This window comes from Hyaena hyaena, unplaced genomic scaffold, assembly GCF_003009895.1.
Source record: "Hyaena hyaena isolate Hyena2069 unplaced genomic scaffold, ASM300989v1 scaffold_675, whole genome shotgun sequence".
NCBI lineage: Eukaryota > Metazoa > Chordata > Mammalia > Carnivora > Hyaenidae > Hyaena > Hyaena hyaena.
The window spans coordinates 713,227-730,049 of NW_024081303.1; the positions used below are offsets into that span (position 1 = coordinate 713,227).

At 40.5% G+C, this 16,823-nt stretch overlaps 1 pseudogene; it reads right to left on the minus strand.

Moving 5' to 3' along the window:
* Positions 1 to 4,168: 4,168 nt before the first annotated feature.
* On the minus strand, positions 4,169 to 4,753 carry LOC120220120 (annotated as a pseudogene).
* Between the last annotated feature and the right edge of the window lie 12,070 nt (positions 4,754 to 16,823).

The following is a 16,823-nucleotide window of genomic DNA, read 5'->3' on the forward strand; positions in this document are numbered from 1 at the left end:
CTGGACTGTCTTAATGCCAGCATGTATCCAATTAGTCATGGCATTTCTCACCCATGTCTGTGGCATATAGTCTTTGTCACAAGGCAGGTTGAGCAAATGACTGAGGCTATTTTTGACTCACAATTGGCCCGGGTTTTTGTTTGAATCAAAAGGCATGCCTATAAATCATTTTTGTCTTCTATGATAATATCCTCCTCATCAGAGGACTGATTATCCCAGGTATCCCATGGTTAAGTGTCCCAATTCTCTTGAGTTATAATAGTTTTCCCTTTAGTGCATTGTATTTGCACCCATGCATCTTTGCCATCTTACATGCCATATTTTTAAAAGTTTATTTATTTTTTTAGTAATCTCTATACCCAATATGGGGTTCAGACTCATGGCCTTGAGATCGAGTCATTTGTTCTTCCTCCTGAGCCAGCCAGGCACCCTACATGCCATAATTTCTAAAGATTCCTCCTGCTATTGGATTCTTTTGGACAAAATGTCCATATTAGAGAAATATGCACCTCATACATCTTTTTCCAAAGTCAACACTTCTCTAGTCCATTCTCCTTGCCTATAATTCCTTTTCCATGGCATCTCTTAATGCACAGATCATGTCCAAACTACCACCGCAAAAGCTTGTTCACTTTCCCTTCTCCATTTCCTTTCCCCACCATTTCAGATAAGATATCTAACAATCCCTGGGGCATTTTGGGGGCATTCCTGTACCCATGCACTGGTTGAAAATAGTCAAAAAACATGGCCAAATCTTTGCCATTTGCAAAGATGCAGATGGTTGGCCAATCTGGGTTTACCCCCTTAGACAATGGGCTTTCTTGTCATGACCCCATTCCCCATGCTTGTTTTGTTTTTAACATCTTGGCTTGTTTGCCAATAGTTAGAAAGTGGTGGAGGAACACTGAAGTATCCTCCAGACTGAGAAGACACTTTGAGATTGAAAAATGAAAGAAGCCACTCCATACCATTTATACAGAGTCTTATTCAGAGTAATTTACTGATGTAGGGGATCAGGTAGATGATAATCCAGGTGCTAGGCAGCTATTTTCTGCCCAGTTCAGACCGTATCCACAGCTTTTATACAGCAAGGGGCATTGCGGTGAAGTTAAAGGGTGATTACCTAAAGTGGCCTTCTGTGCACCAGAACAAGCCTTCCCATATTCTGGTCAAGGTGTACATTAACCTCCATGGGGCCTGGAACATGTAGCCCAGAGGAAGGTCATTGTACAGGCATGAACAAGACAGAAGGTAAAAAATGGAGTCAATGTTGTCATCAGCTCTCCTACACCATCTAAAGCAAATATGGCAAACGGTATATAATTGTTGAATCAAGGCAATGCAGAGGTGTTCAGTATATATATTATTCTTTTTTTTTTATCTTTTGTTTGGAAACTTATAATAAAATAGAAAAAAATAAAGGCAGTGGGGTATTGGTCTAAGACACAGCAGTCAGGTGAATAGAAACAAAATCCTAAGGCATATCCTAGTACACATAAAAACATAACAAGAGAGAAAGAAAAAAAAAGGGAAAGAATTTGTAAAAATTCTTGGGGTTGTGAGTTTAAGTCCATGTTGGGTGTAGAGATTACTTACAAATAAAATCTTCCCCCCCATATTTCTTATTTAATTTATTTTTATAATTTACATCCAAGTTTGTTAGCATATAGTGCAACAATGATTTCAGGAGTAGATTCCTTAATGTCCCTTACCCATTTAGTCCATCCTCTCTCTCACAACCCTTCCAGTAATGCTCTGTTTGTTCTCCATATTTAAGAGTCTCTTATGTTTTGTCCCCCTCCTTGTTTTTATATTATTTTTGCTTCCCTTCCCTTATGTTCATCTGTTTTGTATCTTAAAGTCCTCATATGGGTAAAGTCATATGATATTTGTCTTTAAATAATTTTGCTTAACATAATACTCTTTAGTTCCATCCACATGGTTGCAAATGGCAAGATTTCATTCTTTTTGATTGCTGAGTAACACTCCATTGTGCACCCACGCACACACACACACACACCCCACGTCTTCTTTGTCCATTCACCCATTGATGGACATTTGGACTCTTTCCATACTTTGGCTATTGTTGATAGTTCTGCTATAAACATTGGGGTGCATGTGTCACTTCAAAACAGCATACCTGTATCCCTTGGATAAATACCTAGTAGTGCAATTTCTGGGTCATAGGGTAGTCCTATTTTTAATTTTTTTCTTTTGATTAATCTCCACACTGTTTTCCAGAGTGGCTGCACCAGTTTGAATTCCCAAAAGCAGTGCAAAAGAGAACCTCTTTCTCTGCATCTTCACAACATCTGTTGCTGCCTGAGTTGTTAATGTTAGTGATTCTGACAGGTGTCATGTGGTCTCTCATTATAGTTTTGATTTGTATTTGCCTGATGATGAGAGATGTTGAGCATTTTTTCATGTGTTGGTTGGCCATCTGGATGTTTTCTTTGGAGAAGTGTCTATTCATGTCTTTTGCCCACTTCTTCACTGGATCATTTGTTTTTTGGGTGTTGAGTTTGATAACTTCTTTATAACAAATAAAATCTTAAAACAAAACAAAACAAAACCCCCCCCTACATTCCAGATAAATAAAAGAAATATAAAAATATAGCTACACATAAAAAAGGAATACAGAGATGAGTACTTAATGTTTAGTAGGGGAAAGGCTTTGTATATATTAAAACAATAAACAAAAGTAAATAGTTATGTTAATAATGGTTATATAATTTTTTGAATATAAAACTATTTATTGACCACTGTTTACCAGTATTTACAATAAAGTAAACAATATACAGTTGGATAACATTCCGGCTACAAAGTTATTGTTTTTCCTGGTTTCTGCTGAACCAGTAACTCAAATACTGAGAAAATTGAGCCTACATGTAAGGAATGAGTTGAGGCAAAGAAAAAACATGCAGGTCAAGAATTTAGATTACATGGGGCACCTGGGTGGCTCAGTCGGTTGAGCGTCCGACTTCGGCTCAGGTCGTGATCTCACGGCTCGTGGGTTTGAGCCCCGTGTAGGGCTCTGTGCTGACAGCTCAGAGCCTGGAGCCTGTTTCAGATTCTGTGTCTCCCTCTCTCTCTGGCCCTCCCCTGCTCACACTGTCTCTCTCTTTCTCCCGCAGATATAAATAAAACATTAAAAAAAAAAGAATTTAGATTACAGAGGTTTGTTCCCCCATTTATTCCAGCAGGTGCTAAATTGCCAACATCACTAACCATATGATTATGATCAGGCTTCCATGAACAAATCTTAGACATTCCATGAATCATGACCTTTTAGTGAATGCAACACAGGGATTTCAATTTCTTGAAAAGGAATGGTTCTTCAGATTTAACTAAGTTTTGTTTACCTAATTAAAACATATCAGGACTTGTCTGGCTTTCTCATTTGGGTAGGGAGGTTGTTGGTAGTGTTAGCATTTTCCTTTCAGGGATTCTTGCAAACAAACTTGCATTTGTGTGACTATAGACATGGATTCTGATATGGCTGCTTTCAAATTGTCCATTTTAAATTGCTCACATTACATGTAAATTGTCCAATTAATTAAAAAATTTGAAAGGTTAAGACTTCAGGAAAAATTTCAACTTAAGTGAATTACTTCTTAGGTTGCTTAATGATGGCATCCCAGAAACATGGGCTTATCCATGGGCTTATCCATCCTTAAAATGCTGCTTTTATTTTGGGGAATGTTTAAAAAAAAGAAAAAGGAAAAAAAAGTTTACATATTTATTTTAAGTATATACACAATCCCCCCACCCCCGCAATAGACAAAAACCCCAGAATGGTCCTTAGGCATATAGGAGTTAAACACAAATTCTGATTGAGTAACAACTATGATGATTTCTCCCAACATCTAGAAAAAGAAATACTTTTTCTGAAAAAGGAAGCAACTACAGAAAGCTTTTATTTATTCAAAGTAATCAGTGCTATAGATGCAAAAAACCCCAACAACTCCCCCAATACTACTTCAAAACAAACATATCAAACTTGATTTTCATTAGAATGTTATTTTTCACATTAATAAATAAAAAAACCAAGACCCAGATTATATATATATATATATATATATAAGTTTTGCTTACCTAATTATATATACATATATACATACATATATATACATATATGAGAGGGAGAGAGAGGGCGCAACACAAACACTTATTGAGCTTCATCTTCTGGACAAGAATGCCAAGTTAGGCTCTCTTCATAAAAAGCAATTACAATCTGAGGACACGTCATATTTGCCTCTTTTGCCAGCACCAAGTCTGCTTCATCTGAATCATTTCATGAGAAACATTAATTCTCCACTGCTGTCTGTGGCACCAATTATTCGTTCAGGATCAAGATCTTTGGCAAAGCCTCTTGGTTTATCAGCAGCATCTCTTTTCTTCTTGGATTTGCTATCATCAGATTCACTGTCAGATAAAGATTTTCTTTTTGTACCATCTTTTTCTTTACCAGTTTTTTGAGAATTAAGAAATGCTTCAATTAACTCTGGACAATCTAAATTTTCTTCAGGTTCCCAAGTATAGTTAGCATTTGTAACTCCTTTCCACTTCAGGAAATACTCCACCTTCCCATTCACTACACGTTGGTCCAGTACTCTTTCCACCACAAATTCTTCAGGTTCTGTCTCTTCTATGTTTTTACTCTTTCCATTCTGTTTCTTTCCCATTTGTTTGCAATGTAGTTTTATTGGAGGCCATTTTTTATTGCAGACTTGAAGCGGTGTTATTCACTGCCTCCGAGCTGCTCTGGTCCCGGTCCTGGTCCCGGTCCAGGTCCCGGGTCTGCAGCGTCTACAGCCCTGCGCCCCTCAACACCCAGCTGCATCGGAGGGGGAGAGGGCTGAGGAGCTGCGCGCCAGGCAGACGCTCTGGTTATATAATTTTTAACCTGTAATTAATGTAGCCATTTTCCTATCTGTAGATATGCATCTCTATCCCAGATCCATTGCCTCCAGCTTTCTTCCTTTGCACATGCTGTTCCCTCTGCCTGAATTGCTCTTTCCTTGATGTTGCTGTGGCTTGCTCCCTCAGTTCATTCAGCTTAGATGTCACATCATTGAAGAGACCTGTCCTTGTCACTCATCTAAAATTATATTAAAGCAAGTCACACTATGTCCCCTTTCTTGCTTTATTATCACATATATATTGTCATGATCTTATATGTTTGTTTTCCAACTGTCTCCCTTACTAGATTGTAAGTACCATGAGGTAAACAAACAAACAAAACCCCTGCCTTCTCACTGTTGTATTCCAGAGTCTAGAACATTGCCTGGCTCCTAATATGTGCTCAGTATAATACATTAAAATTTCATTGCTTTGTATTACCTTCCATTAATCAATACAAATTTTGATGATGAATCTAAACACAGGTTATGAGAGATAATAACAAAGTCAATCTAATTTGGAGAATGCATGGAAGGTTTTGCTGAAGAAGTAATATAAACTGAAATCTGAATGTCAAATCAGATGTCAAATAGGGAAAAAGGCATTTTCCAGGTAAAGGGAACGATATAGGCAAAGTTTCAAAAAATAGAATAGCCATATATGACCAGGTAAAATTGTTATTCCTGGAACACAGAGAGGGAGGTGGAGGGAGAAGTGTTGGGAGAGTTGCTTAAAATGGTATAGAATTTAAAAAGTTGAGTGGGACTGGGGCACCTGGGTGGCTCAGTTGGTTAAGCATCTGACTTTGGCTTAGGTCATGATCCCATGATTTGTGAGTTTAAGCCCCATGTCAGACACTGTGCTGACAGCTTCAGAGCCTGCAGTGAGCTTTGGAATCTGTGACTCCCCCCCCCTCTCTGCCAACCCCCTGCTCATGCTCTATCTCTCAATAAATAAATGTTTAAAACAAAAATTTTTTAAGTTGAGTGGGACTTTAGAAATGATTTATTCAACTCTCTTGGTTTATAGATGAAGTTACTGAGGGCAAAGAGTTGACTGTTTTATTTGTATTGGCAGAAGCAATGCTGGAACATGGGCCTTCTGATCTTAACGCCAAGATCCTCTCTATTAGAACAGGACGCTTGATCATTAAACTAGCATTTCAAGTCTTGTAAATAAAGATGATCTCTTAATTATTGCTGTGAATATCTCAAGTTCCTACCTATTCTGAAGCATTCTCCCCGCTTCTGTTAAGAGCACAATAATTTCAGGGCACCTGGGTGGCTCAGTCGGTTAAGCATCCGACTTCAGCTCAGGTTATGGTCTCATAGTTTGTGAGTTAGAGCCCCACAGCAAGCTCTATGATGACAGCTCAGAGCCTGGAGCCTGCTTCTGTTTCTGTCTCCCCCTCTCTCTACCCCTCCCCCATTCACACTCTGTCTCCTTCAAAATTAAACATTAAAAAAAAATTTAAGAGCACAATCATTTCCTTTGGAAAAGCATCTCTTCCACATTATCAGTCCACATATCTGAATGGATTGATGCCACAGCAAGCCACAGGCCAGCCCAAGACTTTCACTGTAACTCCTGAGAGTGTTGGGGTTTCATATCAGATAGAATTAGATCCAAAGCATGCAACAATCCCTGCCAAAGTGGCTTAATCACATAGAAATGGATAAAGATGGGCACCTGGGTGGCTTAATTGGTTAAGTGTCTGACTCTTGATCTCCCCTCAGCTCATGATCTCATGGCTGTGAGACTGAACACTGAGTCAGGCTCCACACCCAACATGTGGATTCTCCATCTCCCTCTTGCTCTGCCCCTACCCCATTCATGCATTCTCTCTCTCTCTCTCAAAAATAAAAGAAAAAAAGAAACAGACAAAGAAACATCCAGTTCTTATGACATCAGTTGAGAACCTGGACCTAAAAGCAAGATACCTTTAAACTGTGAGCTAAAAATTTCTCTCTCTTGATCTCTCACCAAAAATATTTTGTAACACAAATCTCAGGCATTTCATGACTGTCTAGTTTCTTCCAAACTAAATTATATGGTAATGCTTAGACATGATGGTATATGTTAATAGGAATTCAGCATTAGGAAGATACTACAGCTTAGTGGTCAAATACACAAGGTTTGGAGTCATGTTGCCTGAATTCAAATCCTGCCTCCACTACTCACTAGCATGGTGACTTTGGATAAATTTAAACCCCAGACTCTTCAACTACAAAGCAGAAATGAATAGGGTGCCTGAGTGGCTCAGTTGGTTGAGTGTCTGATTTGGGCTCAGGTAATGATCTCATGGCTTGTGAGTGCGAGCCCCATGTCAGGCTCTGAGAGCCTGGAGCCTGCTTCAGATTTTGCATCTCCCTCTCTCTGCCCCTGTCCTGTTCGGGCTTTCTCTCTCTCTCTCTCTCTCTCTCTCTCTCTCAAAAATAAACATAAAAAAAAAATGAAAATAGTACCTAGCTCATACAGTTACTGTGAGAAGTAAATGACATATTGTAGGTAGAACAGATGATGAAACTAAATTCTATAATGAGTGAGATAGTCTGAGAAATGCAGAACTGATTTTATTTAGCAGTGCTTTCTATGACTGAGCTAGGAAGGGCTGGAAAGCCAGGAGCAAAGGGCTTTTCTCTTTTGAGCGCTTCTATAGCCCTAGCCCCTTTGTGATGGAGAGAAGAAACCTTGAAAGAAGTATGATCCCCACAAAATATAGGCGGTTGTCAGTCTAAGCAGGAAGAAGCAGGAGCAGGAGCCCAGGTCATGGTCACCTGGTAGCATCTGTGTAGAAATAGAAAAGGAATACACTGCTAGGGTTTGAGTGGCTTAGAGGGAAGCACCTGGGAAAATGTTTTGATGTATTTTCTACTCTCCACCCCATTCTCCACTGCTTTATACTTTTGCTCTCAAGGCCATAGAAATCACAAAGCAGAGTAAATGCAAATAGCATCTTTAACATGCCCAGCACAGAGTCTGGCATGCAATCAATATTCAGTAACATCCTTCAAGTCCTAAGGATACTTAGACCTACAAACCTTATATGCTTGGATCCATGGTGAGGATTCGTTCTGCAGCCGGAACTAAATAACACCCCAAATTAGCATCTGATATCTTGTTTCAAAGGGAACTGACAGTGATTAGTTGTATTACTTTAAAGAACTGCCACTCAAAAATCCCTGCCCTTTGGAATATACAGACCTTATTATTTAGATTAGATTAGCTAGGTCACTAGAATAAAGAAGCCTGAAATAACAGTGGCTTATTTTTTCTCATCTAAATGAGGTCTAGAGATTTGACAGTCTATGGGAGGTACAATTTTCCACCATCAATTTTCTAGTTTTTTTTCTTTTCTCTGCCATCCTCAATATGTGCCTTCCACCTCATAGTTCAAGATAGCTATTCAAGTTCCAGCCATCACATCCACACTCAATCCAGCAGGGAGGACGAATGGGAGAAACAGGGTGTGCTTCTTAATTTAGGGACATCTCTGGGTTGTTGTATGCACAACTTTCATTGCATCTTGATGGTCAGAAATAAGTCATGTAGCTATATTCATCTGCAAGGGGCAAAAGTTAGAAAATGTAAATGGTATTGGAATAGCTATATGCTCAGGCAAAAATTGGGGTTCCATTATAAATGGAGAGGTAGGTAATAGATACTAAAATTGAACTCTCCCACACAGAAATATTCTGGCCAGTAAACATGTGCATCAACAATGCAAAAAGATGGGGATAAAGGCTTGAGGGAGATGGGAGAACATGGAGTACTTAACAGGGAAAGATTCATCAAATCTTCCTTCCCTGAATTGAGCATGCATTTCCTGAAAGACCCCAATTAGGGCAGAAAGTAACATTTATAGAGGGCCTACTCTCTGCCCAGTACTTTAAAGCAATTACTGCTATGCTGAGCTTCATTAACAATTCTGTGAATTCCTGTAAACAGACAATCCACTCAGCTCTTAGCTGAGGCCCTGTAAATGTCCAGCTGGAGTCCCTGGATTTACCAAAGAGCAAATTTATGAAGTAAATACATGTTTCTATTTATTAAAATTAAAGGAGGGAAGCAGATTCAGGAAGATGACTGTGGCAATGGGTGGTACAAAAAATGTATTCGAAGAGAATCAGCCTTCATGTTTCTTTCATTGACCAGCACATGCAGTGTGGAAAGACAAGAAAGCAAAAGCCTGATTCAAAGCCCAGAAGACCACTAATTCACTGTTAAGGGCAGGCAGTGTGCTGTAAAATTTGCTTCCAGACGTGGGCTGTTGCCACACGCATAAACAGGATTCCGATGCAAAACTGGCCATGGGCTCAACACAGCTGCTTAATTCTGACAGCCTTGCTCAGATTGTAAATTTCATTGCATAAATAATAAGTACTGCTCTTTCTAAGGATCCAATAGAAATAGATGTATTTTTATTCTATCTCTTCTTTTTGAAGTGAAGTGAATTTTTTTTTTTTGAGAAAGAGAGACAGAGAGAGTGGAGGAGGCACAGAGAGGTAGAGAGAGAATTCCAAGCAGCCTCCATGCTGTCAGTGCAGAGCCCAACACACGCAGGACTCCAACCCACAAACCATGAGATCATGACCTGAGCTGAAACGAAGAGTTGGACACTTAACCAACTGAGCCACCCAGGCACTCAAGTTAATAAAAAAACAAAACAAAACAAAACTTATTTTTTAAAAAACGCAATGTGTTTTGTAATGGAAAAAATATCACACAGAAGACATTAGTACTCTAGGTAAGCAAGGGAGCTACTTCCAGCAAATGAGCATTTGCTGTGAGAGGAGGAGTAGAAACTCAGCTCTCTGACCACAAGGATTGCGGCTGAGTCCTGGCTCTGCCATTTACCGAAGTGTGTGTTCTAGTAGATCTTTTGTTTTGTTTTGTTTTTTGTTTTAGTAGATCTTAACCTTGCTCCACCACTATTCCTCATTAGTAAAATACAGTCATTGTGGGTTATAAATAAATGACATGTTCCTTTCCCTTCTTTTCCTTTTCTTATACTACCAAAGTATTAATGTTCACAGCCCCAAATATTTATAGAGATTGCTATTTTTATTTGCTTGCATTACAATTTCTTCGTGTCAGTAAGTCAACATGATGCAACAGGATCAAGACCTTTTTGATTATTTCCTGGGCTGAAATCTTGTCATACATGCCTACAGGATCCAAACTGGCAAAAGCCATATCATTCAAAAGACCTGTGAATATGAGAAGTTCAGAGTAATGTCAGGTACAGGATAACAAATGTCAGAGAGACTTTGGTAGGATTATTTGGGTAGTCTGGTTACCACTCCAAGCCCTAATACATATCTTCATTATTAAATGTCACATACAGCCTCAGAGCTAATCTGATGCCAAGTCACTTAAGCACTGAACAAAATGTAAAGCCTTCCCAAACTTCTTATGCAAAATCCAGATAAGGGCAGGCCACTCCAGTCCTGACCTGAGCACCAGTCTTAGAGAAATAAACCATCAGGAATGAGCCAGCACCAGGGCACCTTTTCACACAGCTTTCCATAAGGAGCCACTTACATGCCTGCCCAGACCCATTGATTCCACCCCTTTGACAGAAAATTAAAAGAACAACAAACATGGCCTAAAAGCACCAGTGCCGTTTCCATGAAATATATGTTGAAAAATATCAAAAGGAACTCCACATTATTAGCTTAAGTGGGTAACACTACATCTAGGGCAAGCCCTGCCACCTGCCCAAAGTTTGAAACTGTCCTAGAGCCTGAGAACCCAGGCTCAGACTAGGGTGATTGATCCCAGCTATAGGGAGAAGAGACCCAAAAGTTTTAGCTCAGTCAGGACCTTTCTTAAAGCATGGAGAGACATTCTACAGTCTCTTGGTGAAAGGAAATGATCTGGGGGGCTGGGGATATTGTTGAGAGTCTTTATGGTGCTTCAAGGTAAGGGCTTCAGAGGGTGGTCTCAATATCATGAATACAAAGAAGGCAATCACCCAGATTTTTCTGGGTGAATTGCTGAATTCCTTTTTCTCAGAATTATACAAGCCAGAACATTAGTTGGGAACTTGATTTTTAATAATAACTTTAAAGCTAGAAAAAGTCACAGAGATAAAAGTTCCAGCATAGGAAATATAGCATTGGTGTTGCAATAGTAGTGTATAGTGACAGATGGTGGCTACACTTGTGGTGAGCATAGCAGAACATACACTTGCTGAATCACTATGTTGCACATCTGAAACCAATGTAATATTGTATGTCAACTATACTTCAATAATTTTTTAAAAAGCTATATTAATGAAATTTTATGTTTGTATCTAGTGACTGTTTTATTTATCTTATCTATCTATCTATCTATCTATCTATCTATCTATATCTATCTATCATCTATCATCTATTTATTTTTAGAGAGAGAATGAACATGAGAGGTAGAGGGAGAGGAAAAGAATCTTAAGCAGGCTCCATGAGCAGCGTGGAGCCCTATGTGGGGTTTGATTTCAAGACCTTGAGATCATGACCTGAACCAAAATCAAGAGTCAGATGCTTAACTGACTGTCACCCAGGTGCCCCACTAACTCTCTATTCATATGTATTTTGTCTGCTTTCATAACAATAAAAAAAATTTTATGACACACTTTTCTTAAGTTTCTATAGACTTCTTTCCTTTTCTCTAGGGTCTGATGAGAGGCCAGTCCATTTCAAAATCAATACTACTAAGTAAAACATGGGAGAGGAGAAGAAAAGAGGGTGGAGAATTCTCTGTCTTTATCAGTTTGTGATTCTTGCATATACATGCCCCTGCTACCATACCATTCTCTAACCCTCCTCTTCCTGGAAAGAACAAGTAGGGCAGTATGATATTTCTGCTGGTGGGATTTTTTAAAAATTGGGGTGATGTTCAGATAACATAAAATTAACGATTTAAAAGTGAACAGTGTCATTTAGTAAATTCACAATGTGTGCAAACCCTACCACCATCCAGTTTCAAAACCATTTCATCACTCCAAAAGGAAAATCTATACCCATTAAGCCAGTATTTCTCCTTAATCCTACGCCTACACCTTGGTAACCCTTAATCTGCTTTCCATGCCTCTGAGGCCATGGTTGGTCACTTCTTCCCCAGCAAATTCATGGAGACATGTAGGCTGTAATGTTATCTCCCTGACTTCATAGAGACCAGAATGTAGATTACTCTGAGAACATGGTCAAAGTGTGGACCTCCCTGTGGGAAATTATTCTGTTCTTGTAATAAGAAAATATAGGAATTGGATTAAGAAATCAAGTCATCATATATTCAAAATCTCCCCTAATAGATGAATTGATAGACTTCCTGTAACTCACTGGTTAGACCTAGTCTCATAGCCACTACTACATGCTGGGAAACAGTTTCTGTATTTATAGACAAGCCAAGGAGGAGAGAGTTGCGACACCTTCACATTCAGAATAAGAAGTATATATGTATGTATTTAAATGCTAATAATTCAATCACTTGAAAAGGAGACATTGACCCGGTAATAAATTAAGTGTATACAATTAAGCCTAATATCAGTGATGGGGAAATACACTTCTAAAAATATTTTTAGGTTTTTGAACCTTTATTTTATATATATATTGGGGGGGGGAGACAGAGAGAGACAGAGAGAGAGAAAGAGGCAGAAGGAGAGAGAGAATCTTAAGCAGGCTCCACGCTATGAGCTCAGAGCCTGATACAGGGCTCAATCCAATGACCCTAGGATCATGACCGGAGCCAAAATCAAGAATCGAATGCTCAACCAACTGAGCCACCCCGGTGCCCCAAACTTTTTTTTTTTTTAATATTCCCATCTATTTCTAGGAGAGAGAGAGAGAGAGAGAGACAGCGTGAGCAGGGGAGGGTCAGAGAGAGAGGGAGATACAGACTCTGAAAACAGGCTCCAGGCCCTGAGCTGGCAGTCAGCACAGAGCCCGATACGGGGCTCGAACCCACGAACTGCGAGATCATGACCCAAGCGAAAGTCGGACGCTTAACCGACTAAGCCACCCAGGCGCCCCCCAAACTTTTAAAAAAACAAAGTAGTATGTGGGGAACCTGGATAGCTCATTTGGTTCAGTGACCAACTCTTGGTTTTGGTTCAGGTCATGATCTTATAGTTCATGAGTTTGAGCCCCGCGGCAGGCTCTATGCTAAAAGTGCAGATTCTCTTTTTCTCCTCTCTGCACCTCCCCTGCTCACTCACTCACTCTCTCTCTCAAAATAAATAAATAAACATTTTAAAAAATAGTAGTACTTGATATTATAAGCTATAATGAACACCCTTGCTGTAATATAAATAAAAGACAAGAGGAAAGGAATAATCAAAGGTCATTCCCAAATTCTGAGTCTAGAAAATGGGAGAGTATTAGCATACATAAGAGAATAGATCTATCCAAGAGAAGAGTCAGTTTAGGGTATAGGAAGTTGACTTTGGTTCCAAAAATATGAGTTTGAGGTAGGAAGGAAGGATACTCAAGGGAAGGCAGAGAACAGACCAGTGATAATGTAGGGTTAAGGTCAGAGGTCAAGTCTGGGGATCTGGGCCTAAGAGCCATCTACTTCTGGTGGGGAGGATAGGGTGGAAAAAGGATGAGGAGTTAGTATATCATGTCCAAGCAAGGTCTCTTGAAAGGGTTGTGACCAAACAGATCAGATCAAATCTTGGGGATCACCCATATTTGAGGAGAGAGAGCAAAGCCCCTGAAGGACACAAGGAAAAGTCTTAAGAAACAAAGAGGAATCACAGGATGGCCTAGAATCCTGGAGACCAGAAAGGAGAAATGTCAGGATTGGGTGGATAGGGGCATTATGTCCATAGGCCTGACAAAGGTCAGGGGAAAAGGAAACAGGAAATGAATCAATGAAGTTTACACCAAGGAGACCCCTGTGGCCTCTGAGAGAGCAACTGCCCAAGGTCCAGAGCCTGTCCATGCAGGGCTGGAGTTGAGAGAGTAATAAGGGAAGGGACACAGCAGATTTTAGTCTTCAGGTGTCTGGTGATGAAAGAAAGAAGGAAAATCCCATGTGGTTTGAAGGAAAACGACAGAGCAAGTTTTCAAAGTAGGCAGACCCTGACCTTTTGGCAATGGGTGACACATTCACAGGGGGTTTCCTGGAGGGTGCTGGCCAAGATGGTGTAATCCAGCACTCTCTGGCCAGAGTTTTACACCAACAGGTATCACAGAGTCAATTCCAAAGTTCACTCAGTGGCCAGCTTGTGAAAAGAGCAAATAAACCATGAGTGATTTTTCTTCATATCCCATTATCTATACAAAAATGACCTCTGGAATTGCAGATAGAACCTCTATCTATTTTGGAAAGAAGATCCATCAGATATAGAAACACTGCATCAGAAGATGAACACCTCATCCACATATTTGGAGAAGCTGGAGAATAGCCAAGCACAGTTCTCATTAAAAAGTGGAGAGGAAGAAGTGGAGATGAAAATAAACAAAATGAAAAGCCTCTAACTTTGTCAGGTTGAGACTGGCTGGTGGTGGTGGTGGTGGTGGTGGTGCCCTCCCCAGGAGGGACTTGGAGAGTCTGCAAGATAGAAGAAAGGTCATGGGGCTAGTGCATAGTCCAGGGAGTGGCATAAGAGTGGGAGTAGGCATATTTTAGGAGGTTGGAATCTGGGGGGAGGGGCGTCAGCTTTTAGCAATAGCTGCTGCAGTGATAGAGTGGGGAGGGGATCTTTCACCACCTGCAGCCAGAGCTTGGCCTCTGGCAATGGTTTTTTTTGGTTTGTTTGTCATTCATTTTTAAAGCTGTAGTAGGCAGAGATTCTAGCAAACAGTAACTCCAAAGCAAGGTCTGGCCACTTGAATTTGATGAGCTAAATACTCCAATAATAGAGTAAGGAATCCATGAGATCCTAGAGACAGTGGGATAATAGAAAATCTACTTGGAATTTAAGAATATTTTGGTGGCAGGGTCAATGAATGATAGAGGGCCCATTATTAAAACTCCAGGCAGAATCCCAGTTATTGGAACCAGGGAATAAGTCCAAGTAGATCACCCTCACCCCCACCCTAGGCTAAACAGGAAAACTAAGCTTCTAAGTATTTCCCTGTTTAGAGACCAGATTAGTGGATTACTCTCAGAGTCTGGAGTAGGTGAAGGCCTACAGGAGGGGATGATGCGGGAGGGATTTGAGGCCAGAATGTCAGTCATTGCCAAAGCTATGTGTCCAGCTCAGCATTGGGCATCAACTCTTGTACTGTTTTCCACACCAGCAAACAATCCCCCAGTTCTCAGAGGACACCAACTTGGCATCCTACAAATTTAACAATTCTGACACTATCTACCTGTAGATAGCATCAGATCCCACAAGTTAAGGGCTCAGTCCCACAAGACTGCCCCCATTTCAGATCCCAATTACAATTCTGGATTGTTAGCTGTGTTACTGACTGACCACCTATAAATTAGAGGTTCCCATGACCCTCTCCTGGGTTTGATTAATTAGCTAGAGCAGCTCACAGAACTCAGAGAAACATTTTTTTTGAAGCTTATTTATTAATTTTGAGAGAGAAACAGAGAGCATAGGTGGGGGGCGGGGGGTGGGTTAGAGAGAGAGGGAGAGAGAGAATCCAAAGCAGGCTCCCCACTGTCAGCACAGAGTCCTGTCAGCACAGAGCCTGACTTGGGCTCAAACTCAAACTGTGAGATCATGACCTGAGCTGAAATCGAGTTGGCCACTAAACTGTCTGAGCCACCCAGGTACCCCTCAGAGAAACATTTTCATATGTTTATTGGCTTATTATAAGGGACATTATAAAAGATACAGGTGGATACCCAGATGAGAAGGTACACTGGAGCTTCTGTCCCTGTGGAACTAAGGTATGCCAGCCTCACTGCACTTGGATATCTTCACCAACCCAGAAGCTCATCAAATCTTGCTATTTAAGAGTTTAACCTGCAGCATCCCCTCTACCTTCCTCTCCCTGGAGGTCAGTAGGTGGGCTGAAAGTTCCACCCTCTAATTGCTTGGTCTCTCTGGTGACCAGCCCCATCCTGAGGCTATCTAGGGCTCCACCCTAAGTTATCCTATCAGCATAAACTCAGGTATGATAAAAAGGGATTTCTTATGAATAACTTTTTTTAATGAATAACTTTTAAAAGAGTTTTAAAAGCTACTCTTACTTAGGAAAACAGCAGTAACAAAACCACTCTCATTTAGGAAATTCCAAGGGTTTTAGGAGTTTTGTGCCAAGAACCAGGGAGGGAAAAAGGCCAAATATATTTCTTGTTAACCATCACAACATGGAATCAGAATGGCCCATGATGCTGTGGCATTCTGGCTCCTCAGCACCCAGCTGGGAATCCTTGGGGCTCCATCATCTCTGACTGACCTTATGCCAGGGTTAGCATTCTCCTCCAGTTCTAGGCAATGGGTGAGAAAGGCAGATGCAGGGTTGGAAGAGTACTGGGCCTGGCCTGGGTTCTCTCTGCTTCAGCTCTAAAGAGCATTAAACAGATCCTAAGAGGAATTCACTTATGGGGTGTCTGGCTGGTTCAGTCTGAAGTGCATGCAACTCTTGATCTCAGGGTCTTGAGTTCGAGCCCTATGTTGAGTGTAGAGATCACTTAAACAAATATATACATAAATAAACGTAAAAAAAAAAAAAAGGAGCAATTCACTTATAATCCCCAAAGGTGGTTCTCCTCCTCTAAGTCTTCTCTCTACAAAAATGCCATGAATGTTAGCCTCTGACCTGAGGACAAAGACAACCAGAAGCCTTCATATTCTGCCCACTATAGATCATATCTTCCCTTTTTTTTTTTTTTTTCTGAGAGAGAGAGACAGTATGAATAGGGGAGGGTCAGAGAGAGAGGGATACACAGAATCCGAAACAGGCTCCAGGCTCTGAGCTAGCTGTCAGCACAGAGCCGGAAGTGGAGCTTGAACCCACGAACCATGAGATCAT